The sequence below is a fragment of the Pan paniscus genome, chromosome 7, assembly GCF_029289425.2.
Source record: "Pan paniscus chromosome 7, NHGRI_mPanPan1-v2.0_pri, whole genome shotgun sequence".
NCBI lineage: Eukaryota > Metazoa > Chordata > Mammalia > Primates > Hominidae > Pan > Pan paniscus.
In genome coordinates this window covers 60,225,189-60,246,851 of record NC_073256.2, presented here as the reverse complement: position 1 = coordinate 60,246,851, position 21,663 = coordinate 60,225,189, and the positions used below count along the sequence as shown (strand labels likewise).

General features: G+C 48.3%; 1 protein-coding gene across 6 annotated transcripts in view; it reads left to right on the top strand.

The window, feature by feature from the left end:
* ANK1 (ankyrin 1) overlaps window positions 1-21,663 on the top strand; it is a 240,830-nt gene that overhangs the window by 101,622 nt on the left and 117,545 nt on the right. The gene's annotated exons all lie outside the window — the stretch shown is intronic.

Below are 21,663 nucleotides of genomic sequence, written 5' to 3'. Positions count from 1 at the left end.
TTGTCCTCCAGGTCTGTTTAACAACCTTTACGGCCAGGCACGGTGGCTCACGCCGGTAATCCCAGCACTTTGGGAGGCCAAGGCAGGTGGATCATGAGGTCAGGAGTTCGAGGCCAGCCTGGCCAATATGGTGAAACCCCGCCTCTGTTAAAAATAAAAAAAATTAGCCAGGCGTGGTGGCGTGTGCCTGTAGTCCCAGCTACTTAGGAGGCTGAGACAGGAGAATCGCTTGAACCTGGGAGGTGGAGGTTGCAGTAAGCCGAGATGGTGCCACTGCACTCCAGCCTGGGTGACAGAGTGAGACTCTGCCTCAAAAACAAACAAACAAACAAACAAAAACCTTTAACAAGCATTTATGAAGCACCTATTGTGTATTAGGTCCTGTTGGGGCACCGGGAATATAGCAGTGAATAAAACTGACAAAAACTCTGTCCTTGCAGAGCTTATTTCCCAGCAGGGGAAGGAAACAGGCTAAAAACAAAATAAAGGAGTAAACTGCATTCTGTTGAAAGGTGAAAAGTCAGTCCTGTTATTGAGGGAGAGGAAAGCGGGCAAGGGAAATAGGATGTGTGGGGAGTTCTGCAACTGAAATAGGGTACTCTGAGACAGCCTCATTGAGGTGCCATTGGATAAAGAGGTGAAGGAAACAGCCAGGCCAAACTCCAGAGGAAACAGCGCATGCAAAGGTCCTGAGGCACTGCGTGTGTCATGGGAATAACCGGGAGGCCAGTGTGGTTGGAGCAGAGTGAGGCAGGAGGAGCAGGAGGAGGTGAGGTCGGAGAGATTGGGAAAGGGGCACAGGTGCAGAAGATGCAGGGCTTTGTACATTGATGTGGGGATTTTACTTCTGCCTTGAGCGAGATGAGAAGCATTAGATAGTATTTGTATGAGGCAAATGGCACCATCTGACTTCTACCTATACCTATGACTTCCTAATGCCTTTGAAACCAGGGATTCACATTTTGTAGGGATGGGCTACCAAATTAAACCACCTGATATAGTGTGGCAAATGGTGTTATCATGCAATTGTAGTACAACCGTTCTCAACTTGCTTCCCTCTGGGATACATAGGGCTGGTTGTTGACGTAGTTCTGCATGACATATTTCATGGCTATACCTGGGTATTAATAATCCCCCTCTCTCTTACACATTCCTATTTAATGAGAAAATAGTGCCATAGATGCTCCCTACTTAATAATTTACCACTGGTTATATTTAAAAGGAGATGGGAGCCACTATAAAATCACAATTCATATGTAGTATATGAATTTGCAATCACAGCTGCAGAAGATCCTTTATGGTCTTCTTGGGACCTTGGCATGGATAAAGCGGAACAAGGTTCTGGAGCATGAGCTGTCAAGAAAGCTCGGGTGTAAGTGTGCAAGAGCAGAGCTGTGATAGAGGGGAACCTTGAATGTGTTCTAAGTTTTAAAAAGCAACAGTGGTCTTCTTACAGGTGGTCTCACTCCCTCTAATCCATTCTTCACACACAACCAAAGTGCTGTTTTAGAAGGGCAAATCTTACCACTTCACTTTCTTGCTTTAAATCTTCAGTGGCTTCACAGTGTTCTTAGGACAGTGTAGACTCCTTCCTGAGATGCCTCGTGTCCTGATCCTGCACTGTTGTATTTATTTATTTATTTTATTGTCTGTTTGTTTGAGACAGAGTCTCACTGTATTGCCCAGGCTGGAGTGCAGTGGCACAAGCATAGCTCACTGCAGCCTCCAACTCCTGGGCTCAAGTGATCCTCCTTCCTCAGCCTCCAGATTAGCTGGGACTGCAGGTGTGTGCACCTCCACGTTCAGCTAATTTTTATATTTTTTGTAGAGACAGGGGTCTCACTATGTTGCCCAGGCTAGTCTTGAACTCCTGGCCTCCAGTGAGCTTCCCTCCTTGGCCTCTCAAAGCACAGGGTTTACAGGCATGAGCCACCGCACCCGGCCCTGGACTACTTCTTATTCAGAACTCCCACAATAATTGCTCCAGGACACTGTCAGTTCCTTCAACAGGCTGCACTTGGACATTTTTATATAATATTCAGAAACTCTACATGGGTGGGACTCAGGCTTGCCTTGTTCACTGCTGTGTCCTTGGCACTTAGCACAGTGCCTGCCACATGGTAGATGCTCATTAAATGTTGGTTGCATTCATGAATGAACAGTAAATTATTTGCAGAACACCTCGTGGTTGATGACTGCTTAGCAGTTTGCTCACAAACCTGCGATTGAAAATTATTGCTCTAGGGTTTGCGTGGATGACTTTTTAGATACTCTGCTCTTGGGATTTTTTAAAATTCATAAAATAGTTTCTCCTTCCTCTGAACTCTCATTGCACTTTATCAGAACCTCCCTCAGGGCCCTCCTCATTTTCCACACCTCCCCGCTTATTTATATATATGTCATCTCTCCTCCACGCTGTGAGCGGGCGGGAGGCGGGCAACAGCTCCATCTGACTCATCTTTGAGTCACTTCCTCTTATTTTCCCTGGCTTCGACCAAGGTCTTGAACCTGGGGCTGAAAAATAGATTTGTTAAGTGAATTAATTGGAAACCCATGAATGAGTCTGAGCTCCTGCTTCTCCTTCGTTTGCCCAGATCGTGAGCTTTGGCTGTTAGGAAAATGTTGGGCCAATTGATGTCGGGAAGGTCTGGAAAATAAATTTGCAAGCTGGCCCCGTGCGGGAGTAGGTGGTCACAGCCTGACACCCCTGCCGGCCGAGGTTTCTCAGCACAGCCCAGCCTGGACTGCAGCCCTCTCAGGGCAAGTGTGGTGTTTGTCATCATTCTCCGACAGGCAGTGACAACCAATTAGAAATCTAGTGAGAAGTGGCATTGTTTTCCCTGCTTCCCGCTCACCCTTGACCGTCACCCTCCCCTCGGCTGCTGCTCTCTGAGCAGAGGCTGATTTATCTCCTGAATTTACTGTGGGGGCTCAGGAAGAAAAGCGCATTACAGGAGGAAGGCTGACTGCTGCTAATGGGCCGGGCTGAGCAGCTGCTGAAACCTATTAGCGTGTAGGGGAAGGTGGCGCAAGAATGAGACAGGGTGTGTTGCCTGTGCAGAAAACTTGTTTATAGACAGATTAGGAAAAACAAAGCAAGCAAACAACCTTCTGCCCCCCAGCCCTTCTCTCCTATAGGAACGCCTGGAAGGGTTTTCCTTCCTGAGAAAGCTCTGGGTCCCCCTTGGTGTCTGGAAGGCAGCGGGGAGCCTCTGTGGCCCTCCCCCAGGGTGTTATTGGTCAGAACACTGTTCTGCCCTTTCCAGATGTGGGAAATGAAGCAATATTTTGGAAGAAAGGGCACCTGGTTTCAGTTTCCTTCAGAAAGTTAGTGCCTCCCCACTCTGGGAGTCCGAGGTGGGCGGATCATGAGGTCAAGAGATCAAGACCCTCCTGGTCAACGTGGTGAAACCCCATCCCTGCCTAAAAATACAAAAATCAGCTGGGCATGATGGCACGTGCCTGTAGTCCCAGCTACTCAGGAGGCTGAGGCAGGAGCATCACTTGAACCTGGGAGGCAGAGGTTGCAGTGAGCAGAGCTGCACTCTAGCCTGGAGACAGAGCAAGTCTCCGTTCAAAAAAAAAAAAAAAGAAAGAAAGAGAGAGAGAAAGTTAGTGCCTGCCAATGGATCACCTGAGGTTAGGAGCTTGAGACCAGCCTGGCCAACATGGCAAAACCCCATCTCTAAAAACACAAAAATTAGCCAGGCATGGTGGTAGGCGCCTGTAATCCCAGCTACTCGGGAGGCTGAGGCAGGAGAATCACTTGAACCCAGGAGGCGGAGGTTGCAGTGAGCTGAGAGTGAGATGCCATCTCAAAAAAAAAAACACAAAGTACTGAGAAAAGCTGAAAAGAGGCTGGCACAGGTCCAGCCCTTCTCCACACCTAGGGGCGCAGCCATTGATGGAGGGTGATGATGATTTGCAAACAGTGGAGCAGATTCCAGCTACTCAGAAAACCTATTAGCGGCTTGTGCAGCCACCTGGTGCCCTCTGTCCTGCTGTCAGCCCACTCTGGCAACCTCTCCTCTGGGTGGGGGAGCTGGGCTGGGCCAGGGTGTGTACCTGTAGTTTGCTTTTTCTCCAAAGGGAGTCAATGGCTAGAGGCCCCTCATCTCCCATCTGTCTAACCTCTAACATGCCTAAGTCCCGCTTGGGACTGGCTAATGTTCTGTCTACACGGCGTGATTTGAAGATGCCAGAATGTCTTCGTAGTCTTTGAATACCTCCCCCAACCCCCATTAGCCAGAAAGTCTAAAGTTCCGCCATCAGAGATTATTCCTTAAATTCTTAAAGGGATTTTATATCTCAAAGTCTTCTATTAATTGCATGCATTTAAAGCTGTATAATAGGATCTCGAGTAGTACAGATGCAGGGAACTAGTTCTTAGTGGGATTAGTTGAGGATTAGGCAAACGCCAGGAGTGAGATTCAGGGCAGGTCATGAATTGGTGGGGTGGGGGTGGGAGGTACAGAGGTGTTGGTGCAGTGGTTAGGAGGGAAGGGGAAGCTCGCTCCCTGAGCTCCCTGACTTAGGATAGTGACTGGGCTCAAGATTCCTTCCCAGGCCGGTGTGGTGGCTGATGCCTGTAATCCCAGCACTTTGGGAGGCTGAGCTGAGCGGATCACCTGAGGTCAGGAGTTCGAGACCAGCATGGCCAACATGGTGAAACCATGTCTTTACTAAAAATACAAAAATTCGCTGGGCGTGGTGGTGGGTGCCTGTAATCTCAGCTACTTGGAAGGCTGAGGCGGGAGAATCGCTTGAACCCAGGAGGCAGAGGTTGCAGTGAGCTGAGATCGCACCATTGCACTCCAGCCTAGGCGACAAGAGTGAAACTGTCTCTGAAAAAAAAAAAAAAAGATTCCTTTCCAAGTGGTCAGATACCCTAGGACAGTCTGGCCTGTCACAGCATGGAGAGTGCAGTTTGGTGAGTGATGTGGGACTTACAGTGGACCTGGAGGCGGGTGACAGGAACTGCCCAGATTCTGAACACCCTCTTCACAAACATGTCATCCAGGGTCAGCCCAGGAGTTGGCTGGACTGTGTGGCCTGAGGTCCCCGGGGTTTTATCCCTTGCCTCTCTACCAGCTTTTCAAACCTTGTGTGTGGAATTATATCGTTTTACCATACAAGAAGCATAGCATTTTCTTTATATATTTCATCTTAACGTGGTATTGAAACTATCTTGGGATGTAGGTGACAGTGTCCTCACTTTCTAGATGAGGAAACAGGGTTGAACAGTTAATTGATTGGCCTATATTTCCCAGCGAGGTTCCCAGCTCACGTCTGTCTCCTAACCCTCTAGTATAGACACTCTTCACCATACTGGTCATGCTGAAACTGTTATTTAGATGCCTGTCTCCCCACTAGTCTTCAGTCCCAATGTCCAGATTGCCTGGTGCAGGTGAACTCATCCACACAGGGCCTTGAGGCTGGCAGTGTGACCGCAGGGGCCCAGCAGCACAGCACATGGTCCAGCTTGTGGGCACCGCAGCCAGAGCGCCTGACCTCCAACCTGTGCTCTGCTGCTTTCTGGACTTTATCCTTCATCAGATATGTGCCCTCCCCGCATCTCCAGTCCGCACCTGGAAACCGAAGACCATCGTGGTTGCCCTGGGGTTGCTGTGAGCAACACAGGAAATCAGAGCCAGCCTTTTGGGAAAAGTCGGTGATTATAAACTTTTTTGAAATCACAGGTTCTTCTCTGGATCTATAACTCTTAACCTTCTAAGAACTCTGGAAATTTAAAGAAGATCTTCCTACCTTTAACACACCTTTGACTCAGGCCAACTGTTTACTCAGGAAACAGTAAATCACACAGTCTCTTGTTCTCAGGAAGTGGGAAATGCTGCATTCGAACAATACCATGGAGGCTGAAACAGGGAAGAGTGAACGCTCTGGCCAGGAAAGCAAGAGAGTGTGCCAGGGAAGCTTTGCAGAGGAAGAGAACTTTGAATGGGCCTTGAAGAATCTGTAGAATTTCACAAAACAGAGAAAGCCTCATGAAAAGTGTGGCTTGTGTGTTTGGGAGAGGTGTAGGATCCAGTGTTGAGGGACAGGTGGGGTGGACAGAGTAGGAGTTGAGGATGAAGAGATAGAGAGGAGCTGGTTTGAGGAGGCTTCTGAACATCAGCCTGAGACTTTGGTCTTTAGTCCACAGGGGTTGGGGAAGCCCACAAAGGTTTCTGAGTAGGAAAGTGTTAGGGCTTCAGAAAGCCCCCTTCTGGCAGGGCTGATGAAGAGGGGTCACTGGAGTGAAAATATTCCCCCTCTACCAGTAAGGTTTGATGAGGTCCTAAATTGAGGGGATTGGAAGATCATGAACATTCTTGAGTAGCGACTTTGTACCCGCCACCATGCTACGTGATTAAATATCGCAGCATATTTAATGCTTACAGTGGCCACATAAAAATTACCCATGTTACAGATGAGGAAACTGAGATTGCAGCCAGGAGGAGTGATGAAATAAAGTTGTTTATTGGGGATATTGACTGGCTGGTCGTGTAGGTGCCCTTGTGGTCTGAGATGTAGTTCTGGTAACTTGATTTTGAGACACAACCAGAGGATAGCAGGTTTGGAAACTGACTTAATGCACCTCACAGGTGTCTGGTGTTCGCGTCAGCACTCCGACTTCATAATGAGAAATCTGACTCCTCCGGTCCTCTGCCGTTTCGTGTTCTTGTTCACTTGTGTTCTCTGGTCAGTGAATTCTGTCCTAACAAGAAAACCTAAAAGGCAAGTCAGTCACAACCAATGTCCTGGTAAGGGCGCAATCAGAGAAACAGGAGGCGACATCGTCTTGAATCTGTCATCGAGACTGTGCTATGGCCTGATGAATCATGCATGCCCCATAGCCAAGAGCACTGTGTTTGTTACAAATTGCTGATTAAACAACATTGGAATAGAAAATGAGTCTCACTGCCTGGTGTCAATGCCAATCCGATTGATAGCAGCTGCCTGGGATGCTGTGTTGAGAGATTCTGAAGCCACTTTTAGGCTTATGGGCAAGAGTGCTGTGATAACTTAGCAACCTCTGCCAGGGGTACTGGGGGGCAGGGTGGTGTATTATGGTAGCCATTTCTAGGTCACTGGTGTTTTTCCTTCTTTCTCCTCCTCCTCCTCCCCCTCCTCTTCTCCTTCCTTCCTTCCTGCCTGCCTGCCTTCTTTCTTCTTCTTCCTTTTGAGACAGGGTCTTACTGTGTCACCCAGGCTGGAGTGCTGTGGTCATGGCCCACTGCAGCCTCCACCTCCTGGGCTCAATTTATCCTCCTACCTCAGCCTCCCAAGTAGCTGGGACTACAGGTGCAGGCCAGCACGCCTGGCTATTTTTTTCTTCTTTCTGTCTCCTTCTTTAGTTTAGCCTTAATCAGATGAGCCATGTTTTGACTGCTGTTTACTTAAGAGACATCCTGTTTTTCAAGGATGTTTGAAGCTAGCTGGGGCTATGCCTCTGTGTTGATTGCACTGGTTTACCTCTCAGAAGGTCATATGATACCACACGTTTTCCAGTTCCTTATCTCTCCCAGCGAACCCTGTCAGGTTGGGCTGGGGGTTGGGGGGTGGGTCGCCATTAAATATAGGTCAGAGAGCCAGTAAGTGGCAGGGTCTGACCTAAGACTGTGTGAATTCTAAGCCCAGCTCCTTCTACTACACAGAAGCCATAGGTAGGGGAGGCTTTTCATTACCAAATGGGTGTGAATTGCCATTTAATATCACCAGCCAGAATGGACTTTTCCCACATTTTTTATATAATCACCCACAAAGCATGACTGCTCGTCTCCACTGGCCTCCAGCCCCTCCACCACTGTTTCCCTGCCCTTGTCCAAGCCCGGCCCACCCCTCTGGGCCAGGCCAGGGCCTGCCCTCCAGTCCAGCTTCCCAGCTCCTCACCCTCTGGGCCCCTTAAGGCCATGGCCCCCATCAGGCATCCCTCTGTGCTTTGGGACGTCTCTGGCACTAAATAAATACATGTGGAGTGGAAAAATGAATGACCACTGGACACCCACTCTGACTTGAGTGTGTGGGAAACCATGAAAACATGTCAACCTTGCTGTGTTGAGTGATTCGTTGAAGGGAACTTGTTCCATCACTGCCTTTGTTCTTTTCTCTTTATGGAATCTGCCATAGAAACAGCCTTTCATTAGAACCACTGTGTTTCTCAGATTTGGTTAAAAAGCATCTGTAGGTGGAGTGATGAACTGGCAAATCGGGAGGCTTGAATTTCCAGGCTCCATCGAGATAGTTTTCCTGCGGAGTTTTGAAAATTAACTTGTTTTCAGTATCCTCATGCCTGCATCTGAGAAACAGAGACACTAGTGTGTGGCACCGACCACCACAAAGGGGCCTGGTGGTGAGTGCTGGGCTGGGATTAGCAAATTGCTCCGAATGTCTCAGGCACAAAGTGGTACTTAAATAGCCACTCCAGGATTAGGATAACTGTTCTGAGCCCTTCTCTCGACTCCATTAGTGTGCAACGTGGCCACTGGGGGCTTGTCCTTAGCCTTTGAATAAATGGGATGGCTTCAGAGCCAGCAGTGGCTGGGGCAGCCTGAAGGTGTTGTTGAAAGATCTTTGCTTTACTTGTTTGCATCTAATTTTGTTTATTTCTTTACCAATAAAGATGCTTTCTCCTCAGGGGCATTATGACTGTGACCTGGGCGGAGCCTGTCTACAGGGTCCCCAAGGTTCTCTCAGGGCTCAGGGGCAGCACCCAGGGCTGCCTGTAGACGCCCCTCCAGCCCTGACTTCTACAGGGAGCCCCCCTCTGAGATGTTCCTAATTCCTAGCCCCTGGCAAGACGCGAGCTCCTCCTCTTCTTTCAGAGTCTGTGGTGGCTGCTCTGAAAAGCACTTAAGAGCCTGGAAGGGGAGATGGGCTGTGCCTCGACCACAAACCGCGCCAAAAGGAACCCGCTACAAGATACAATGCTTTGGAAACTCGGGAGGAGGAGAGAAAACTGCATCGGAGGGAATCAAGGGACGATCTGCAGGGAGGTGCCTTTAAGTTGGCTGTAAGGGACGCTCCAGAGTACAGGGAGAAGAGACGCGGGAGGGTTCCCAGGCGGAGAGTACGGCTGATGACAACGCTGCCCGGCAGTGCGGAAAGCATGAGGTCAGCTCGGACCCTCCGCTACCAAGTGGACCCAGAAGGGCCGAGCAAGGCTCCGCCAGGGTGTTTAAAGGGTCTGGAAAGCACCGAGGAGCAATGGACGGCTCTGAGCGGGAGGACCCTTGCAGTGAGTGATCTGGAAAGGAAGGAAGCCTGGAGACCGCAAGATCAATTCGGCAACTCCTGCGGGAAGGCCCAGGCCCGGAAGTGATGGAGACCCTCAGGGATGCGCAGCGAGCAGGGGCAGCAGTGGTTGGGACTGGAGTGACCACACCCACAAGAGGGGAAGGTCGGACCCCAGCCAGGCCTCATCTAAGAACCATGCAGGCAGGAGCACATTTCATCCCCATAGTTATCCCGTGAGGTCACTACAGGCTACAGATAAGGACACTGAGGCACAGAGAGATTGATTTACTCACCTCTCCATAGCTAGACAGCTGCGGACTAGGGCAGGAAGCCAGGCAAGCTGGCCCTAGACTCAGAGTCCTTAATCACAAACTCATTCTGCTTCATGTGTTTTTATTATCTAATTAATTGCTTTTAGAGACAGGGTCTTGCTGTGTCACCCAGGCTGGAGTGGAGTGGTGTGTTCATAGCTCACTGTAACCTTGAACTCCTGGGCTGAAGCCATCCTCCTGCCTCAGCCTTCCGAGTAGCCAGGACCATAGTCACACACCACACCCCTGGCTAATTTTTGAAATTTTTTTGTAGAGAAGAGGTCTTGATGTGTTGCCCAGGCTGGTCTTGAACTCCTGGACTCAAGTGATCCTCCTGCCTCAGCCTGCCAAAGTGCTGGGATTACAGGAGTGAGCCATCATGCCCAGTCTCATTCTGCTTTCATTTGAGGGGCAGAAACAGGAGACTCAAGAGGAGAAGCCGGGGCTCGAGGGCTGGCAAAGCCCAGCGTCGCTCTTCCAGGTCCTGTGCAGCATTTCAGATGGAACCCTTGGAAGCCCACTGACCACATGTGTGACCCGGGGAAGGCCCATCTTTTGGAAACTTTGTATCACCTGCTTTGCCCATTCCTTCAAGAAACGCTGATTTGTTGAAGGAACATAGTTTGTTCCACTATGTACAGGGCTTTCTCCTGAACTTAGAAAACCAAAAACAAAACCACCTCAAAAACTGTGTATGCATCAAGATTCAAAGCCCAGATGCATTGCAGGATGTTTGTTTAATTTGCAAAACCTTCACCATGAGGTTTCTTTCAGTAATTAGCTCCCAAGTGCATATGAAAAATATTATAGATAAAAACGTTTGTGGAAGGCAAAAAAAAGCTTTAACTGAATAGATTTAGATATACTTGCATGATAAAAAGTGTCCAAAATGTTTCTAGTTTTCTCCTTGCCTTTCATATTTGTCAGTGAATTTAATGACAAACATCAATTACCTGAAAAATGTCCTTGCGGTAGGTGGTAGCATTGAATTGTATTACAGATCTTATTGAAGGGGTGAATACTTAATATACTAACGTTCACATTTACAAAGCCAGAAAATTAGGGAATTGATTAATTCTATCCCAAAAGGATGCTTTGCTTTAAGAAGGAATTCACTAAATACTGAGAGCTATTGCATTAAAGTTCTTTGTTTTGGTGGTGTTAGTTCCTGGGCACCAGGAGGCTAGGAGTGGAGAATGGGGTAGAGAGAGTGGGGGTGAGAGAGTGGGGTAGAGAAATATAGTGAAGTGTTCAAAGCTCGGTCAGAGTGAAAATAACCATCCTTTCCCTAAGTGTGTTATGTGGGGGAAATAAAGAGTTTTAGAGTCAAATGCGATTATGGAATCTTGGCTTAAACACTTAGTCAGTTTCTCCAAGAATGCTCACAGCTTTTTTTTTTTTGAGATAGGGTCTTGCGATGCCACCAAGGCTGCCTAGGCTGGAGTGCAGTGATGCAATCATAGCCCACTGCAGCCGCGACCTCCTGGGCTCAAGTGATTCTCCTGTAGCTGGGACTATAGGTGCATGCCACCATGCACAGCTCATTAAAAACAATATTTTTAGAGATGGAGTCTTGCTATGTTGCCCAGTCTGGTGGCAAACTCCTGGCCTCAAGTGATCCTCCCACTTCGGCCTCCCAAAGTGCTGGAATTACAGGTGTGAGCCACCATACCTGGCCCTGCTCAGGGCTTTAATATACTTCCTTGGTTTGTGACTCTGTAAGGACAAGGTTTGCATTGTCCACATTTACTTGCCCAGAGCACCCTTTGGATTGGTGTGGGTGACATTGCACAGGGCTGGTGTTCCTGGGAACACATTTTGGGAAATGCAGTGTCAGTCTCCATTAAGAGGATGGCGTTCAGATTTTCCTTTATTGGAGAGACCTTGATCATTGGATGGACGTAGGCAGGGGTTCAATGAGGAAAAGGGTCTTTCTGCATGCCTGGGAGAAACTTTGGAGGAACAGAGGAAAAGAGAATACTGAAAAGGCTGAAAAAAAGTCCCGAATTGTCACCAGGTTGCTACCAGCAAGAGTAGAGATTCACTCCTTGGTGCTCCAGGGAAGGACCCAGGAAAGGGTGGGGTAGAAGTCACAGGAAAGCAGATTTCTACTTGAGATGAGAAAGAACTTTCCAAAAATTAGAATTCTCCAAAGAGGGAAGTATTTGATCAGAGTCTTGTGGATAATTTGGGAGGAGGGACAGTTGCATGGACCGGGAATAGGACTTGGGAGACCTTCGAAACGATCTCCTTCAATGACTGGATTACCAGTTAGACAACTCTCAGAGGAAATAGGACTTGGTTCACAGAAGCCCCATGCACTGCATTCAGTTAATTAGGTGCACTATTACTTTGCTAAGAACTGACTTATCCGAATGTCGTCTAATTTCTTCCTCCTCCTGGGCCTGTGGAGCTTTGATAGTTTGCTTGGCTGGTTTAACAGCTCTCTGTGGAAATGAGAAAATCATTCAATCAGATGAGATGGATTTGGGATGAGCAAAGGAGCTTTTTTTCAGTGTGGATATTTTAGAAACGCCTATACCATTTAGATTACAGTAGTTAGAAATCTTGGGACTTTCTGATCAGCCAGCATCTAATGATCAAGTTAATGAAATACTTGAAATTTGATAAGCTGAACAGGATGGAATTTTTTCATCTAATTTTGGATCCAGATTTACACCTTGCTTACTTAGTTTCGCATAGGTGATTAGAGAGGCTCTAACTCCAAATGCATAAGATGAAGTAAACATTAATGTATGCAATGTGATATATTTTGATTCAAATAAAATGCTTAGAATTCAATTCACCAAGAATCTGAGACCCCCTGAGACAGTTCTCAACAGGCGGCCCCATCCTTTCTGGGTGTCAGGAATTACCTGGGGGCACAGAGGGCTCTACAATGTTTAGGGGAAGACCTGCTGGATGCAGGGCTCACTCAGTCCCTACACTGCTCCCTCTGGGAAATAAGATCTTATTTTGGGGAGGAAACTGGGGAGTGGAATGGTTCAGTGGCTTGCTGCTTAGTGGCAAATAGGTAAAAGGAGACGCAGAAGGTGACATTAAGGGACCTGCAGGAGAGCAGCTTTACTCTCCCTGTTTGAAATACCCACCCAAGAAATGCCAGGCAAAGCCTCCCCCAACACGGTGGGCTCCTTTGCAGCAAACCCCTGCGTTTTCTTCTTGGCCATGCATTTTGGCCTTGTGAGTTTGCATGTTTGGTTTGAAAGCTCTCTATGGAAATATTCAGTTATTTTTCCATCTGGTGGCCCCATGGCAGGGGGTGTGGCAGCAGGAACCCTTGCTAAAGGGCCCCCGGCCCAAGTGAGATGGAGCTGGTGTCAGGCACATAAGAAATGTTTCCTCTAGATAGAGGGCTCTGCACATTGTCACAAACCCCTGTTTTGTGCCTAGCCTTTAAAAATCCCAGTTATTTAAATCCCTGGGTTTACTTAGCTCCATTCCCAGTTTGGCCAGGGGTGTTTCTTGGCGCTCTGTCCCTGACTGTGACATAGACCCTTAGCTGTGAGGCAGCAGGGGAGCCGCCAGCAGCAGGGACCCCCAGCCCTCACGCAGGGTGCTCTCCACCCTCTCCTAGCACCAGCCCCTGGGATGGACCCTGAAGCTGACCTGTGCCCCCAGCCCTCTTGGCCTTGGAGACCCTCTGCCTCCCTCCTGGCCCTGGGTCACCGCCCTGAGTCGGGGGTCTGTTGGTTGCTGGTCTCTGTGCCCTCAGCTCCGTCCCTTCCCATGAAGGGCAGGGAGGAGCCATCTGTGCAGACTCCAGTGGGGTGACTGTGGAATGGTCCGTCCCAGGCCACAGGGGATGTGCTCTCTGGTGCCACCTCTGCCATGCCTTCTGCTCTTGCTGGGATGGGGACTGAGGCATGCTTATTCCTCTGCAGAAGACAACAGCAGTGTGTGTAGATGGCTGCAGAAGGGAGGGCAGGGTGGTGAAAATACAGTGAGAGGGCCTGGGAAGGTGGTCCCTGGGTGTGGTACCCACGTAGCAGGCACCGTGCACAGCTGTGCTGGGGCGAGAACAGATTCTCGTGAATTCTGCCTAAAAGGCGTCTCTCGGAATTGCCTGGCATGGTGGCCCTTCCAGTTGGGGAATGGCTGCTCAGCAGGGAGTCCTGGCTGTTGGGCTTGTGTGTGGTCCAGAGCTTGCCACGTTTTAGAGAAACTGCAGAGGGCCAGGAGATTGAGGTGGCTGGAGAGGCTTTGGGGTGCATGGGCCACAGATGGAACCCACTCCACATCACCAGCAAGACCTCCTGTTGGCTTTCAGCTCTTCTCTCCAGCCTTCCAAATGTAGTCCCCAGTGAAAGCAGAAAGTGGTGACTGTTTTCCAGAGAGGGAGACTTTCCACAAATGTAGAAGAACCAGGCAGAGACGTTTCTCTTTAGCACTTCTGGTTGAGGATTTTACAAGTTTTCTAGTGAGACGAGATTAGAAATTAAATGCCAGAACCACTCTTGATTTCTTTTTTTTTTTTTTTTTTTTTTGAGACGGAGTCTCGCTCTGTCGCCCAGGCTGGAGTGCAGTGGCGCGATCTCGGCTCACTGCAAGCTCCGCTCTTGATTTCTTTTTGTAGTATATTCTCTCCCCACCCCCAGCTGCATCCTCCTTGTCATCCTCTCCCCCAACCCTGTCCCCAGCCCCAGAAACTAACCCCCTGGGACCCACTCTTGGTTTCCTTGTCTGAAGTTGCCTTGATATGTGCACACACACATCTATGCATGCATGCACAGATACATACACACACACGAGAACATATATACACAAATACAAACTCATACATGCACACACTCGTGCACGTGCATACACATGCATGCATGCACACACAGGCACACGTGCACACACAGGCATGCACACATGTGTACACATGTTCCCTCCGGGTGGCCCATGGAACACGTGTTCCCTTGGCGGCCAGCGCTGCCGAGGCCTCAGACTCCAGGAACACCCTGACCCTCAGTGTCTGAGACACATTGGCCCATTTAGGAAGGAAGAATCTACTGAGGGAGAAGCATCCCCTCCCCTCTGCACCCGCTGGGTGGGCAGAGGAGGACGTCTCACCCCCCAGAGAAGAGGAGAGTAAGCTGAAGGCTCTCTGGTGAGTCACTCAGGTTAACTCAACAAACTCCTATGGGCATTTGAAAAATGTTAATGCTAGTCATGAATTCAACTGGAGTCTAAGAGGAAATAATGGAAAGTTATTGGTCAAAAATCAAGAAGAGGCTGGGTGCAGTGTCTTGTGCCAGTAATCCTAGCTCGTTGGGTGGCTGAGGTGGTCGGATTGCTTGAACCCAGACTGGGCAACATAGCAAGACCCCATCTCTAAAAAAAATTCTAAAAGAAGTGAACCCAGGCCAACTGTCTGGTCTGATTGGCCAGTTGCATCCCAGGCCAGTTCCTAGGGAGGCCCTGGGAGGACTATGTCAGCTGTCACTGACTTCAGCATCCTTCCATTGGCCTCAGCACAGGGTAGGCACTTGGCAAATGCAAAATACTAATTAGAGTTAGTGGCCTGAACAAGGGGCTACCGTGCTCTGTAGCAAAAGCTGTCGGTGGAGAACCAAGAACCTCCCTAGGCTCTGTCTCATGGCTTTCCCAGCCAGATCCCATGTCTCTCTTAACCATTACTTCCTCAGAGTTTCTGAGCTTCTTGTTGCTGCACAGGCGTCTTTGAGGCACAAAAGCAGAATGCTTGCGGTGGCCGACTTGGCTCCGGTTGCTGAGTTCAAATCCTAACTCTGCCACTTCTCTGCTATGTGACCTTGGGCAAGTTTTTTAACCTCTCTGTGCCCTGTTTTCCACTTGTAAAATAAGGATAAGTAGAACACCTGACTTATAAAGTTGCTGTGAGGGTTAAGTGGGTGAACACTTGTAAAATGCTTAGAGCAGTGCCCAGCACCTCCTAAATGCTATTGATTCCTATCTTTTCTTTTTTTCTTTTGTTCCTCCACCAGTGCCTCTAACTGCTTGTCCCATGGGCATCAAACTAGAGGCTGAGCACAGTGGCTCATGCCTGTAATCCCAGCAGTTTGGGAGCCCAAGGCAAGAAGATCACTTGAGGCCAGGAGTTTCAGACCATCCTAGGCAACATAGTGAGATCCTCATTTCAATAAAAAAAAAATGAAAAACATTATCTAGGTGTGGTGGTGCTCACCTGTAGTCCCAGCTGCTTGGGAGGCTGAGGTGGAAGGCCCTCTTGAGCCCAGGAGTTCAAGGCTGCAGTGAGCTATGATTGTGCCACTGGACTCCAGCCTGGGCAACAGAGTGAGAGAAAGAAAAAAAAAAGTTGTCTAGCATCTGTAGGTGTAGAGAAGGGCATTCCAGACCAAGCAAGGGGCATGTCTCAGGGATAGGAGAGGGATGGGTTGGGGCACTAGAGTGGTCTGCCACTGCATGGAGCTTACCTGTCACAGCCTGGGCATGTCCAGGTGCTGCTGCCTTATCCCTGCCTGCATCCAGCTCCCCAAGTGTCACCTCCTCATAAAGGCCTCCGGGACTGAACACTATCGGGTACTGCACCCCACAGCCCTCTCCATCCCCACTCCACGTTTGATTTTCCTCTTAGCACTCACCACTTCCCTGTGGGATAAATAGATCTTACTGCTCCTCTATCTCTCTCTCCTCCCTCCCATAGGAATGTCAGCTCTATGAGCGCGGGATTCCTGCCTGTGTGTTCAGTGTCGGATCCTAAACAAGGCCTGACCCCTCCACAGGCACACACATAATTTTTAAATGACTGAATAAATCTAAAAATCATCACTTTATTTTCCTCTTTGTATAAAATCTTTGTGAGGGATGGAAACTCCCTCCAACCCCACAATGGGAGACATTTAATGCTGTAAAGGCTATACGATCGTTAGCAACGAATCATTCCTTTACATAACATTCACACAGCTTCCTACAATAGACGTATTTATGTTGTCGTCTAACATACATGTTTTAATTTTCAAGCGTTTGGTTCTGGATCCACACGTTCTCTCCAGGAGGTCAGGAAGCCTGTGTTCTCTGATTATCTTTTATAATCAAGAAGATTCTGGAACACAGCGGCCTTCAAAGAAGCATTGGTGGTATTGAAATGGATCCCCACAACTTCCTAAAACCTGGCAGTCTTTGAAGATTCTGTTCAATTCTCACTGCTCCATCAAAGATGCCCCCAGTGCTGTAGCCCTCTCTGATCTCAGCCACTCCCTTGAACTCCTGGTGGTTCTTGTTGCAACCTCTCGTTTGGTATTTAATTGCACACTGTCTTGGGGCATCTCTTGAGCTATTATCTTACTGAGTATTTGACCCTTTTATTGTCCTATTTTTCATACAGCTCTATCTTTCACCTCTGTTAGTTTGCAGTCTTCCCAAGAGTAGGAACCAAACAGCATTTACTTTTTTTGTGTCTACCACTGGGTGCTGAGATTGTACAATGCAATTCAACAGTTCACATTTGAGTGAAAGAATAAATGAATGAGGAAAAAGCCTATCTATCTAGTCCCACCGAATTTTTGCATTGAGACTTTATCTCTGTGACCCTCACCCGAAAAGCACTTGAGGCAGTAGAGGCGGGTGTGGATATTGGCAATGATTGTCCTTAGGAAATGTTGATTGGCATCTTGGTATCTTATTTCAGAAATCCTGGAAATGTCTCTCTCCGAAGGCTAAAACTCAGTCATTCCAGAAATGATGCGCTGGCTGTTTTTGTTTGATACTAGATTCACTGTGCATTTTTCATTCTTTCTCTAATGCTTGACATCCCTTTATTCAGGAGTTCAAGGTCACGAGTGCTGAGACAGGTCACTTTGAAAAGGAGATTATGAAAGTGGACTTCAGCACTGATGTTAGAGTAGAAATGAGGTCTTCACTTCACGAATTCATGGAACTGCAGAGCTGGAAAGAAAGTTGCCAACACAACCATAACATTGTTTGTTTGTTTGTTTGTTTTTATTGTTGTTTTGTTTTGTTTTTTTGAGATGGAGTCTTGCTGTGTTGCCCAGGGCCCAGGCTGGAGTGCAGTGCCGTGATCTCAGCTCACTGCAGCCTCTGCCTCCTGGGTTCCAGTGATTTTCTTGCCTCAGCCTCCTGGGTAGGTGGGATTATAGGTGCACGCCACCACACCTGGCTAATTTTTGTATTTTTAGTAGAGATGGGGTTTCACCATGTTGGCCAGGCTGGTCTCGAACTCCTGACCTCAGGTGATCCACCTGCCTCAGCCTCCCAAAGTGCTGGGATTACAGGTGTGAGCCACTGCACCCAGCCATATTTCTTTAAAAAGACATGAAGCCAAGGCTTTAAGAGGGGGCCGCCTAGACACCCTTCAATATTGTGCAGATAAGAAATACCCAGATTAGAGACATACCTTAGGATTCCCCTGGGATGGGCAGAGTTTTCTGCAGATAAGCAACATAGAAAGAAATGCAGCTGAGGTTGACAGTTTAGAGCTTATTTCCTCACCTTTTAAATTTAAATAGCTACAAAAAGGGTGATATAAATACTGTATGAAAAGATACCTGAAAGAGCAGCCAGCCAGAATTCATAAGAGGATTAAACAGAAAGAAAATGGTTCCCTTCAATTATTAAAATAATACGATGAGCCCCGTGTGAAGTATTATGTGTGACACCTGCTCTTGTTTCCTTGGTAGTAAAGAGAAAACAGGACTAGGAAGTCGAGGGCTGATGCCAAGGTGTTTTCGAGTGGTAGCTGCTAAGCACCCCGTTGAAAGGAGCTTAAGTGCATCTTGGAGGAAGGAGCCTGTCTTCCTGTTGTTAAGTTGTACAAATGGAAAAATTAAAGAGGCATAGGTAGGCCAGTTAGTAGTTTAATTGGGTTTAATTGCAATGTTTTGGCTCTGGGAAGAGAGAGGAAACCTCTGCAGTCAGCATTTAGCCAGTGGAAGCCACCCCTTATCAGCAGGGCTCCAATGAAGGCGAAGAAGTGGGTTTCACAGCAGAGGGTCCCCTGGGCTTGGTCTACCTCATTATCCTTTCTTGGAGTCTAGGATCATTGTGGGCCAGCCAGGAAGACGTAGCACCAGCTCCCTGGAGCTTCTTTCTCTTGGTTCAGAAGTGTGCAATGGAGGTTACATGATGATGTTACTGTTGTAATTCTAGAGAACTCGATTGGAGTGGACTGGGATTATTGATTCAAGGCCTCCCCATTCCTCCATCGCTCTTGGAAAGGACAGATCCCCGCTCATTAAACCCTGGAGGGCCTAGTTCATGGAAACAGATACCTCACATTTCTGCATTGAATGTGATAGTGATTGGTGGCTGGCATTTTTTCTGAATAGAGAGAATGGCCACATTATTAAAGATGCCCCGGTTGCACCTAAATTTCCAAGACTGAGCAACTCTTACTGGAGAATATTGAATTTCAGTTTTCCCCTCTACCCTAAAAATACCTTAGGTTGCAGAATGGTGCGAAGCCCAGGGCCAGCCCCTTTACTGTGTTTCATGCACCACCCCAGGCATCAGGCATCATGTTACTCCTGGAGGACTTTGGACAAATGACTTAATGTTTTTGTGCCTTAGCTGCTTCTGTCAAATGGGAATAATAATAGCTGTTAACTCGTAGGGTGGTTTTGAGGGTTAAATGTGTTAACATCTAACATGCTTTGAACAATACCTGGCTCACACATTGTAGCTATTATTATTGTTATTATTAGAAATAAGGTCTCACTCTTTTGCCCAGGCTAGAGTGCCATGGCAGGATCGTAGCTCACTGCAGCCTTGAACTTCTGGCCTCAAGCGATTCTCCCACCTCAGCCTCCCGGGTAGCTGGGACTACAGGTGCGCACCACCATGTATGGCTAATTTTAATTTTTTGCGTGTATGGAGAAACAGAGATCTTGCTATGTTGCCCAGGCTGGTCTCAAATTCCTGGCCTCAAGTGATATTCTTGCCTCAACCTCCCAAAGTGCTGGGATTACAGGCATAAGCCACCATGCCCTGCTAACTGTAGCTTTATTATTATTATCTTCAAATCGGTTACCCCTTCCTGCTCTCACTTCTGTATCTCATTGTCTCTGCGGTGAATCATCATGGGCTAGAGGGTGTGGACGGGGCCTTCCAGGCCTAGTTCCCAATGGATGGTTCAAGGCTACCTTCTCCATGTAAGGGAAGCCTTGCTCCAGAGGCTGGACAAACTCCAGGGGCACAGACCCCAAATTTCAGGGTCACAAGCCCCTCTGGAATCTTGGGCAGGTCTCTCTGGCTGGCAATGGGCCACCCATCCTGGCTCTGTCCCTTGGGGCAAATTGTTCAAATAAAGGAGAAGTCTCAGGGTACCCCCTGGTCGGCCCCGCCTGCTCCAGATGGCAGCTCATATCAGGCAAAGTTGCATTTCTAAGGAAGGGTGGGAATCTTTCTTCATTGCTGAGGAAGAGCGTGCCATGCAGGGCTGTCCAACGCCTGGGCATCCTTCAGAAACTCTGGAGCCATGGGGTTCACTGCCAGTACTTAAGCCTGTTTGGCAATTTGAGAAAAAAAGAAGAGTCCCTATTTTCCCTATTAGCACCTTCCCAATGATTTTGATTTTGCATTTTCTCCAGTATGTGCTCCTCCTCCTCGCATACCAGCAGGCTGCAGAGGAAGGTTTCCCTAATGTTTGGAAACACTGGAGGTAGTTTAGTAAATGGGCCCATTCTGGCAGTGCCGCTCATCCACATTTTCCAAAATGTGTGTAATTTCCACTCTAGTCTCGGCTCCCCAGTCCACAATATGTTCTGAAGTGTCAATTCTAAATGCAGCCCTTTCCTTGCGCAGTGGGGAAATGTGGCATGCTCTGTGGCATGGGCCATGGTGCTTGGTGATGCGGGTGCACTTGGAATTCTATTTAGGCACCCACAAGACACCCCAATATCTTCCCACCCTCAGCAGAAAGATGTGAACTATTGAAGAGCTGTCTGCTTCGCTGCCTTGGGACTGAAGAAACAATTCCTCTCTTGGGCTTGGACTGGCAATTTAGGACTAATGGAGATTGTGGGGAAAGGATGGACAGGGCAGGTTGGGGTGTGGAGGCTTTTTTCTGCAGCACGGCCCTGGCCCTGGGATGGGAAGCACCTGAAACTTCCCTGCCCAGAAGAGGACAGTGGTCCCCAGGCTGTTTCTACAGGGGCTATAATAGCACGTGGGGACATGGACAATTTAGTCAACTAGCCCCGACCATCTGATTCATTTAGAAATCTGAGTTGACTGGATTCCAATCCAGCTAACGTTTATGGAGCCTCTGTTGTGTGGCCAGCATTGTGCTTAAACTCATGTCTGTTGTTTTCAGCATGACTGGTGGGAGCTCCTACCTGGTTGACATGGGGCACAAAACTGCATCATGTTCTGCTCAGGAAACATGTATTGAGTGGTGCTTCTGTGCTAGGCTTGGGGATTCTGAGTTGAGCGGAGATGAGAAGAGACCTCGTCTCCTACTTCCCTGCCCAGGGAGTCCTGGGTGGTCCCAGAACTATTCAGCAGAAGCATTTGCTTAATCTCAAGGCATTTTGTTCTTTAGGAATTCTGGTTCTATTTCTTATCCAAAAAGAGACACAGATACTGAAGCTGAAATTTGTTATTGTACATAAAACATTCTGTTCGCTTCATCTGGTTATTTGATGGGAAACAGTGGCGTTTGGATGCCTGTTTATTTCTCACTATTGGGAAAATAATCCTGTCCCCCGCAGGCTTGCCACTTGGGTCCACTCCCCATCCTTCTCCAGCACCAGGACTGGGTTTCTGGGGAGCTGGGCACCGTGGCCATGGGGAACTTAGACTTTCCTTGGATCTTCCTGTTGTAAATTCTCGGCTGTGGGCTCTGCAGTGCATGCAGGAGGGAGCGGGGGTTCCAGAACATGTGATTTGAAAGTAGGAAGAAGGGGGAGATGCCAGATATATCAAAAGCACATGGATTTTTCACACTGGGGGTAGAGGGATTTAAAAAAATCTCAATTCTGAAAAATAGACCCGGTGTGCAAAACCCTTTCCAACTCACGAGCTCGTTAGGAGTCGAATTCCACCAAAGCCATGCCAAAGAGTGGGCCTGTAACCCAAGAGATCCCTTTGGAAGGACAGTCAATATCTGATCCCAGGAATAAGGGGAACCCCTGTGTGTGTGAAGAGAAAATCC